This window comes from Mustela erminea, chromosome 3, assembly GCF_009829155.1.
Source record: "Mustela erminea isolate mMusErm1 chromosome 3, mMusErm1.Pri, whole genome shotgun sequence".
Lineage (NCBI taxonomy): Eukaryota > Metazoa > Chordata > Mammalia > Carnivora > Mustelidae > Mustela > Mustela erminea.
The window spans coordinates 156,437,943-156,447,542 of record NC_045616.1 but is presented as its reverse complement, the minus strand read 5'-3'; positions in this window follow the sequence as shown (position 1 = coordinate 156,447,542).

The following is a 9,600-nucleotide window of genomic DNA, read 5'->3' as shown; positions in this document are numbered from 1 at the left end:
TCCCTAAGCATCATTACTAACTTCTGATTTAATAACACAGTGGTTAACACGCGATAGTTCATAATCTCGAGACTCTATGCCTTGCTGCAGTTTGCTGGCTCGGTGTTAAAGTTACTTAAAAAAAAAAAAAAGTTGTCTCCCCATCAGTCTCAATTAACAAAATGTGCTGTAGATTCAAATGTTATGAGGCAGCCCTTTATTACAAAATACGCTTCTGCCACAGTATTCAAAAGCAGTTAATTCCTACCACTTTCCCACCTTGTTTCCCAAAAGGATCTAGCAGATCCTTCGTACGGTTTTACCCATCATTTAACTTGTACCTTTCACGAGAGCCCCGCTGGACTTCTTCCTGCCCTGTCCTTTCCTTCCTGCGTCGTTCCCACCTTGGGGAGAAGGCGGCCCTCTCTCTTACCATTTATACAAATCATCTTCAGCTTTTAGAATTCTTCTCCATGAAGCTTGCTTGAGTGCTACAACTCTTCTTCTTCCTCTTTTTTTTTTGAAGATTTTATTTATTTATTTGAAGGTGAGAGTGAGCAAGAGAGAACACGACCAGGGAGGAGCAGCAGAGGGAGAGGGAGAAGCAGACTGCCTGCTGAGCGGGGAGCTTGACGTGAGCTCCGTCCCAGGACCATGAGATCATGATCTGAGCCAAAAGCAGAGCTTAACCCACTGAACCACCCCGGCTACAATTCTTTTGCAATTCCCTCATCTACATTCCTAAAGAACTATTCCTTTGGCATTTTGTACTATAAACACGGTCACCTGGTAAGTATCATGTTCTCATGGAAGGAAGCCTTGTTTACACAAATGTAGTGACCTGAGGTTTCTCAGAGCAGAACGCTATGAGTATTCTACTCTTAAAGCATCAGAGCTCAGTGAAGAATGCTTCCCATTCCTGTCAATTTTCCTTAACCCAAAGACGTGTTCCTTCTCTTTGGATTTGGTTTCCTTAACTATAAAATGAGGGATGACACCAGATACGGTTCTCAAATTTTAGCCTCCAAATCCCCTGGAGGGCTTGGGAAAGGGCAGGGCCCCAACCAGAGCCTCTGATCCAGAGGGGTCCAGGATGGACCTTGGGAATTTGCCTGTCCAACAAGATTTTGGGTGATGACGCTGACATTTCTGGTCCAAAGACCACATTTTGAGAACCAAGACCAGAGTTAGAGACTAGCGAACCCACTTAACCCATCATCAAAACCACTTAGGAAACTTGCGAAGGAAATTCGGATGTCCTAGGCTCAGACCTCCTGAACCAGAATCTTCATAAGTGACACAGGGAGAATTCGTATTTCAAAAAAGCTTCCCTGATGACTCTTATAATGGACAGAATTTAGGACCTGATTGAACTAGATAATCTGTACAAGTCATGTCACTGTCGACCTTCCATGGTTTTATATTCTGAGTTCAGCAAGAAAAGCTCAGCTGAAGGACGACAGGGGTAACTCCCAGGCTAGGATATCCCCTGTAGCTCAGTCCAACTGGAAACATACAAGAAAAGGGAGTTCTGGGGAAAATGGCTGGGTCTAGCCAAGAGGACTCACTGACAACCCATCTCACCACGGTGGGTACTCTTCCTGTCCTCCCTATTGTTATCCGCTGGATATTTATTTATCGTCATCGACACTTATTTATCGTCAAACAGATCCCTTTATATCCCAGTCTGAAATGTCTGTAATCAAATTATTTTACTGCCTTGGAATTTCTCCAAAATAATGGGTAGGTGTTTATGGGTTTTTTTTTTTTCCACATCTGAATAATTATTCAATTATCACCAAGAAGCTACCAAAGTGTTATCACCAAGAACACACTGAGGGGCAGCCTTACCCATAAATTCTTGTTTCTATCCTGAAATGCGCAAATTTCTCACAACACCCAAAATGACAGTTTTTCAGATTCCCCAATTTTCGTTCCAAATTCCTCTGGAAAATTCATCACACAAGTTAACATTTAACCCAGGCTCTTAAAAAATTGTTTAAAGTTACATCCTTACAGAAATACTTGGTGTCGGCGGACACTAGGATTTCACGGAGTGCCTTAATAGGCGGGAGAACTATGACTCAGCAGACACAGCAGGTTATCTTTCCAAAGCTGTTTTAGTTTTCCTTATGAAATGAGGAACTAAAGTCCAGGGACTGAATGAACCCAAGCTGAATTAACAAACAGGGCAAAGGCAAAGCTCAGCAAGACTGCTGACTCTGCTAAAACCCCATGATTAACACTGACCTTGAAGGCAAGGTCACGAAAAGTATTCCGTGGAACTGTTCCTCCCAAGAAATCTTGGAACACCATCAGAAAAAGTGCTGGTGTGTTTCAGAACATCTCAAAATAATACCTGAGGGAGAACATATTCCAGCTCATCTGTTACCCCTTATGGGGCCCGAGCTGCTGACTCAGTTCCCACCCCCGACCCCGCAGCCTCCGATGCAGCTGGAGGTAGCCAGCTGGGAGAGCGTCGTGTCTTGTGTGCAACGCAGGCACTGCCAGTGAAGACAGGTCAGAAAGCTGTGGAAAAGAAAGCAACTGGCTGCTGGAGGATTCTTCAGCCAGTCGGCCATCTTGTCACCTCCCAGAGAGAATGCCTAAATTTCGCTAAATTTGTTTCATCAATCTCTTTTTTTTTTTTTTTACCCAAGTATGTAAGTTACGGGCAACATAACATTTTGCCCCTCACAAAAATGTGTGGCTTCCATCTTGCATTCTCTCTCGTGCACTTTCAGATCCTTTCTCTGGGGGAAGTCAGCAGCCACGTCATGAGTAGCGCTGTGGAGAGGCCCACAGAGCAAAGAGGGTCCCTGATCGATAGCCACCTGCCTGGACCATTGCGAACATGGGTCCCCCAGCTCCTGTCCAGTTTCAGGTGACCACAACCCCAGCCGGCATCTTGATGGTGACCTCCCGAGAGACCATGTACCAGAGTCAGCTGGCTGAGCCACTCCCGGGCTCCTGACCCTCACACACAGCAGAATAATAATTTCTAGTGTTTCAAGTTGATAAGCTTGAGGCTAAATTGTTACATAGTGGTAAATAGTTGATACATACTTTTTTAAACTATTGTCCCACATTTGTTTTGGGGGCTTCCATCGTTTTTTGTTCTCTGTACCCATGTCACATTCTTTAGTTATCGTGGTTTTTTGGTGGATACTCAAGTTCCTCGCTCCATCTTCAACATCATCTTGGCTCTTTCTGACCCTTTACTTTGCTGTATTAATTCTGGGATCTTAGTGTTAGCTTCCGTGAAAAATACCTAACAGGATTTTAATTAACCTTTTCGTTAAAATGGCACTGATATGTTAATAAGCGAGTTGCATGATTCCTGAGTGTTTTCCCATGTACAGAACAGACGCTTGTCCTGGGTCCAGAGCCTCGGTTGAGCCTCAGTGAAAGGGCCGTTTGAGGGGGTAGGTTCCCCAGAGAAGAGAAACCCCGCTGGACAGGACCAGAGATGAAATCAGGCCAATTTTTCTTTCCCCGTCTAATGAGTTAGTTGCAATTTTTTTTTTTTAAGATTTTATTTATTTATTTGACAGAGAGAGATCACAAGTAGGCAGAGAGGCAGGCCGAGAGAGGGGGAAGCAGGCTCCCTGCTGAGCAGAGAGCCCAATGTGGGGCTCAATCCCAGGACCCTGGGATCATGACCTGAGCTGAAGGCAGAGGCTTTAACCCACTGAGCCACCCAGGCCCTTCGCAATTCTTAAAACCCTTTCTTTGAAATGGCCTCTTCTCAACCTTTAGTTGTGGGGTTTGTTCTGCCCGTTTTCAGGTTGATTTCTGGGGTATTTGGGATGATTTCAGAGTGATCTAGTTGTAGTTGGGGGGCCTCCTGCTCGGCCGCCACCTTGCCCGCACACTCCCTGCATTGTGGTACACCTGCAAGGAGGAAGCTGCTGTTCCCAAACCCTCCAGCATGGGAGCCACCTGGGGCAGAGGGCTTTGCTGAGAGTGCTAGAGGGAGCCTGAGGGGCCTTGAAGAGGCTGTTCCTAGGAAAGCCATGGTGCCTAAAGGTTCAGGGAAGAGCTTGCAGGAGAGAGAGGTAACTGTTTCTAGAACCTGGAGAGAGAGGGCCTGGCTTTGCTGCTGCCTGTAGACACGTGGACAGAAGGAAACGCACGGGCGGACTCACAGTCTAGTTCAGGAGATTTCGCACCCGAGTACTGAAGTGCTTCCTGGTCTCTTCTCGTGGCTTCCAGTAAGACGCAAGAGAAGAGGGATGAATAAAAATCAAAAGGAGCTACGACTGGATGGTTCTGAAAATTCTCAACCTTCCCAGATGGTGATTTACGCTAGAAGAAAAGAATGGCTTCCAAGGCGGGGCCCGGCCGGGAACACTGTGGTCCAGAGAGAAACCCCAGAGCAAACCTGTCGAACCACTCTGAAGAGATTTCAGGAAGATAGAAGGTCGGAGGGACCCCAGAGTACCCTTCTCAGACAACAGGCCCTTTAAAGAGATTAAAGGTGTACCTCCTGCTACGTCAGAATGCTGTGTCCCCTCCAACTCCATGTTTGGAAATCCACATCCCTAGGGCAGGGATGTTGGGAGGGGAGGCCGCTGGGGTGATGAGGTCATGAGGGTAGAGCCCTCAGAATTGGGTTAGAGTCCTTACGAAAGAGACTGACAGACCCACAGAGCTGCCCGGCCTTGGCCACCCGGTGAAGTAAATCCGCACCCTGGACGAGGCCTCTCACGGCCACACTGACGCCCTGATCTCAGACTTCCAGAACCTCAAGATAAACTGCACAGTGTGCGGTGTCTTGTTAGAGCAGTCCAAATGCGCCAGGATGCGCACAGGCCCTGGCAAAGGGCAGAGCTTCTAGAACATGTGCCCATACGGACCCTCAGCTGTGGGCAGGAGCCCAAGATGGAGAGGGGACCTGTCTCCAAGAGACTTGAGGGTGTCGTCTTTGTCTAATGGAGCGCATGCTCAGGAAAGTCACAGAAAATTCATAGCTTTTAAGAGAAAGACGCGCACAGGAATATTGCCAGCTCAGACCGAAGGGGCAGAGACAGTACAAAATTCACCGGGGCCTGCGGACCCTCCAACTTCTCCTGGCAGGCGGCTGGCTGAGAATGTCGCTCAGGGGCCAACACCAGATGCCTTTCACCAAAAAGGAAGGATGACTCACAGGGAGGAACCAAACACCCAGAGGCCCGAGTCCAAAGCCTTGGGAGTCTAGCTCCTAAGCCCCGAGACATAGTTGAAGAATGGACAGTATCCCCTGACTAGACTCTAGAATCTACACGGAGCAGCAACTTCTCCCTTGCTCTCATTTTTCTCCCTTTTGGAGCAAGAGCGTCTGGGGTGGTTTTCCTATGTCAGTCCCAAGATACATTCAGTGGGGAAGGGTGTTAGGGACCAAAAGTGTCTCCTCGACATTCAAACACCGAAACCCTAACACTTCCACGGGATAGTATGTGGAGATGGAACCTTGAGGGGGAATTAGGTTTAGATGAGGCCATGAAAATGGGGTCTTCATGATAGCACTGGTATCCTTATTGGAAAGACACCGAGAGCTAGCCCTTTCTCTCTCTCTGCCACGTGAAGATACACCAAGAAGGCAGCCAGCTCCAAGCCAGGAAGAGAGTCCTCCCCAACACTTGACCATCACGGTATCCTCATCTGGGACACCGCAGGCCCCAGAACTGTTGTTCAGAAACCTCACCCCCGGTCTATGGTATCTTGTTACAGCAGCTGGAGCTGACTAATACAGAGGGAGCGGAGGGCCGACAACTTGTCAAGAAGAACCATGCTGGGGGAACTGTATTTAGGGAAATATAATCACACCCAGAAGGGATATACGTTGTGAGATTCTGGACGTAGAGCAGCCACTATAGTAGCACGAAACTTCCGGGCACTCCGGAACGGGTTGGCTTAATTTGCACGCGGGAAGGATATGAGTCTTTGGTGGACCGTGACAGTCTACAAGCTGGCTGGCACTGTCCCCCGCCTCCAGGATTCATGTGCCCCCACAGTCGCCCCACAGTTAGTCTGTGTGACCCACAGCATACGGCAGAAATGATGACACTGCCGATGTTAACTTATTTTTATAAGTGCGGCTAACTTTTCCCTCGTCCTGTCTTTCTCTGTTTCTCTCTGTCTCTGAGAAGCCAGCAGCCCCGTCAGGAGGCCTACAGGGTAACTAACTGGGACTGGGGCCCAAAGCAGCAAGGGGCCAAGGCTTCTTTCCAGCGCCATAGGCCTGGGCTACCATGGGCACAGACCCTCAGCCCCAGGCAAGTTTTGGGGACCACGGTTCTGACCAGCATCCTGGCAGTAACCCTCCTAAGAGGGCTGGAGCCCGAACCACCTGGCTAAGCCCCTCCTGGATCCTGACCCCCAGAAACTATATGAAATACTAAAAATAATTTGAAATCACTGTGTGAATTAGTCATCTGTTCCTGATACTTTGACATCTGAAGGCTTGCTGACCTTGAGAGATTGTCCTTGGCAGGGCTAAGCCAAGACAGTGCAGACCTTTCATAGGCAAACCAAGCAATCCACGGCCTATGCTCCAGTCACTTCCTTATGGGACTCTCCTAGGGCTCTCCCACTCTGGGACGCCATCTACCTGCACCAATCACCCAGGTCCCAGGCAACGGGAGAAAGCCCCAACGCCCTAGGGCCCCCCGGAACAGTTCGTACTAGTCAATCTTAACCTTGCTTTCCCTGCTTTGCCAATTCTTCCTTGAAAAGCACAAGTAAAGGCTCCTGCTCACATTTCCCTCTGCCTCCTGGATGACCCTGGTGCTTCCCGGTGTGCCCCACCCCAGGCAGTGTACCTCTCCTTGGGGATGTGTGACAAACCAATGGGAGTCACCCCCTGATCTGTTGACTCACATTTAAAATACTGTGTTTTAGGGAATTTGTTACACACGCTAGATAAGTAATACACTTAAACACACCTGTCATTTTCCTTCATACCACAATGCCATCTTTACAACTAGGAAAATGAAAATGATTCCTTAATATCACCTTAATATCACCTAGGGGTGCCTAAGCATCTGCCTTCAGCTCAGGTCATGATCCCACGGTCCTGGGACTGAGCCCCATATTGGGCTCCTTGCTCAGCGGAGAATCTGCTTCTCCCTCTGCCTGCTTGTGCTCTCTCTCTCTCTCTCTCTCTCAAATAAATAAATACTCAAAAATATATATAGGAGCGCCTAGGTGGCTCAGTTGTTACACGTCTGCCTTCAGCTCAGGTCATGATCCCAGTGTCCTGGGATCAAGCCCCATATTGGGCTCCCTGCTCAGTGGGAAGCCTGCTTCTCCCTCTCTCACTCCCCCTGCTTGTGTTCCCTCTCTTGCTGTGCCTTTCTTTCTGACAAATAAATAAAATCTTAAAAAAAATTTATATATCTAATATATATATATATAATATATCATTAGCTGATATATTATATATATATATATATAATATATCAGCTAATGCCTAGATCTACTTGTAAAGGTCCTCCATCTCCCTAGAAATGCCTTTACAACTGGTTTATTGGAGACAGGATCCAAATAAGGTCTACATATTCTATTCCATGTTGAGTCTTTCAAGTCTCTTTTCAAAGTAGAATTTTCAAAAACGCAAAACCACAAGTCTCTTATTAACATAAACTAACTAGTACCAAATATTTAATTAACTCATTAGTGAGAGAAGCAGCAGGATGGTTAAACTGGTTAAAAGAAACTTTCAGAGATGAAAGCATTGGAGAATGGCTTATAGGTGTTTAAAATTCTGGTTAACAACCTCCCAGGCGATAAAACCGATCATGAAAACATTTTTTATTATCTTTGCAACCAGACAAGGAACGATTTGCATCCCTACAAGACAAAATTAAACTCAACTTCTGTCAGATAAGAATCATTTGCCTCTTTCAGTTTTGTACATGTTATCCTCCCCTTACAGAATTGTCAACTATCTTAATGAATCTTAAACAGTCTGAAATGAAGGTGTACCCGCCCCCACCCCCCACCCAGAGCGTTAGTGTCCAGTATGTTGTTGAAAGGCAAGGAGAGCAAATCATGCATTTCCTATTTCCAAGTTTTGAGATTTGTCTTTCTTTCTTTCTTTCTTTCCTTTCTTTCTTTCTTTCTTTCTTTCTTTTTTTTGATTTTTTTTCCTTAAGTAGGCTCCGGGTCCAGCATAGACGCTAGTCCAGGACTTGAACTCACAACCTTGAGATCAAGACCTGAGCTGAGATCAAGAGCCAGATGACTGACTGAGCCACCAGGCGCCCTGAGGTTTTCCTTTTTCTTAATGCTCTTTTAATCTAGACTAGTCTTCCCATTAGGTTGTTACCCTGCAAAAGTTCCCACATTCTGATTTTACCTGCTTCCTTCTAAGTGTACGTCAGTCGACTGTGATTTTAAAATCAACACCTCATTGTTAGGATAACACATGGCACTGAATACATGAGATGGTTTTTGTGCCCATGAGTTATTAAACTATTACGGGATGGTGAGCTAATGTTTTATTAATTTATTCACTCTGTCGTTGACCTCAAATTCAAACACATCGGATTCCCATTGGGTACTCTAAAAATTGTGAATGTGGGTTTGTTTCAGGAGCACTATCCTGGGGTCGCCTCTTGATCGTGAACCTGCTTCCATTTCCTCCAGGAGTCCTTGGTGCCTAACAGATAGAGGCTTCCTGGTGGTTGTCTTTGAAACCCTGGCCTGCAAATTTGAAAGGCCTCTTCTTCCCCACCCTGATTCCTTACCTCAGCAAGTCACTGAAGGTCTGGGAACTTCTGTTTTTCATAAACAACCCAGATTTTTCTCCTAGACATCAATTTCTAATTTGTTCTGCTTTCCCCGTATGTCTTTAATATCATCCTCACGGCTTCTCTACCTGGTTTAGCAGAAGGACCACCCCACAGGAAGCCCCTGGGTTTTCTTCAGAAAGAACTTTCTCTGAAGCGAATGAGACACCCACTTGCCAGAAAAAGAAGAACATTTATCTTGCCAGATAAAAGAAGAGCATTTATGGAAAGGTGAACATTCTCATTTTCCTTATGGGCAGGCCAAGGATGACATCCAAATTCCTTCACCCGGAATTTGACCCAGTTATCCTCATATATTTATCCACTTTTAATTTAGAAAAATGTTGAAAGTGTAAAAAAGTAAAGAATTAGTACAATGAACACATATGTACTCTCCACTGAGATTCCAGTGCTAATATTTTGGCTCTTTTTTTTTAAAGATTTTATTTATTTATTTGGCAGACAGAGATCACAAGTAGGCAGAGGCAGGCAGAGAGAGAGGAGGAAGCAGGCTCCCTGCTGAGCAGAGAGCCCGATGCAGGGGCTCCATCCCAGTACCCTGGGATCATGACCTGAGTCAAAGGCAGAGGCTTTAACCCACTGAGCCACCCAGGCACCCCTGGCTCATGTGCTTTATCTCTTTTTTGTTTGTTTGTTTTACCTGTTTGAAAACAAGTTGCAGACATCAAGCCATTTCACTGCCTAATACCTCCACCTGCGTCCTCTAAGAATAAGCACCTCCCTCCATGTCGCCACAACGCCCTTGTCACACCTATGAAAATTATCAACCATTCCCCAATCTGTGTAATACTTGTTTCACATCCCAGTTTCCCCATTTGTCCCCAGA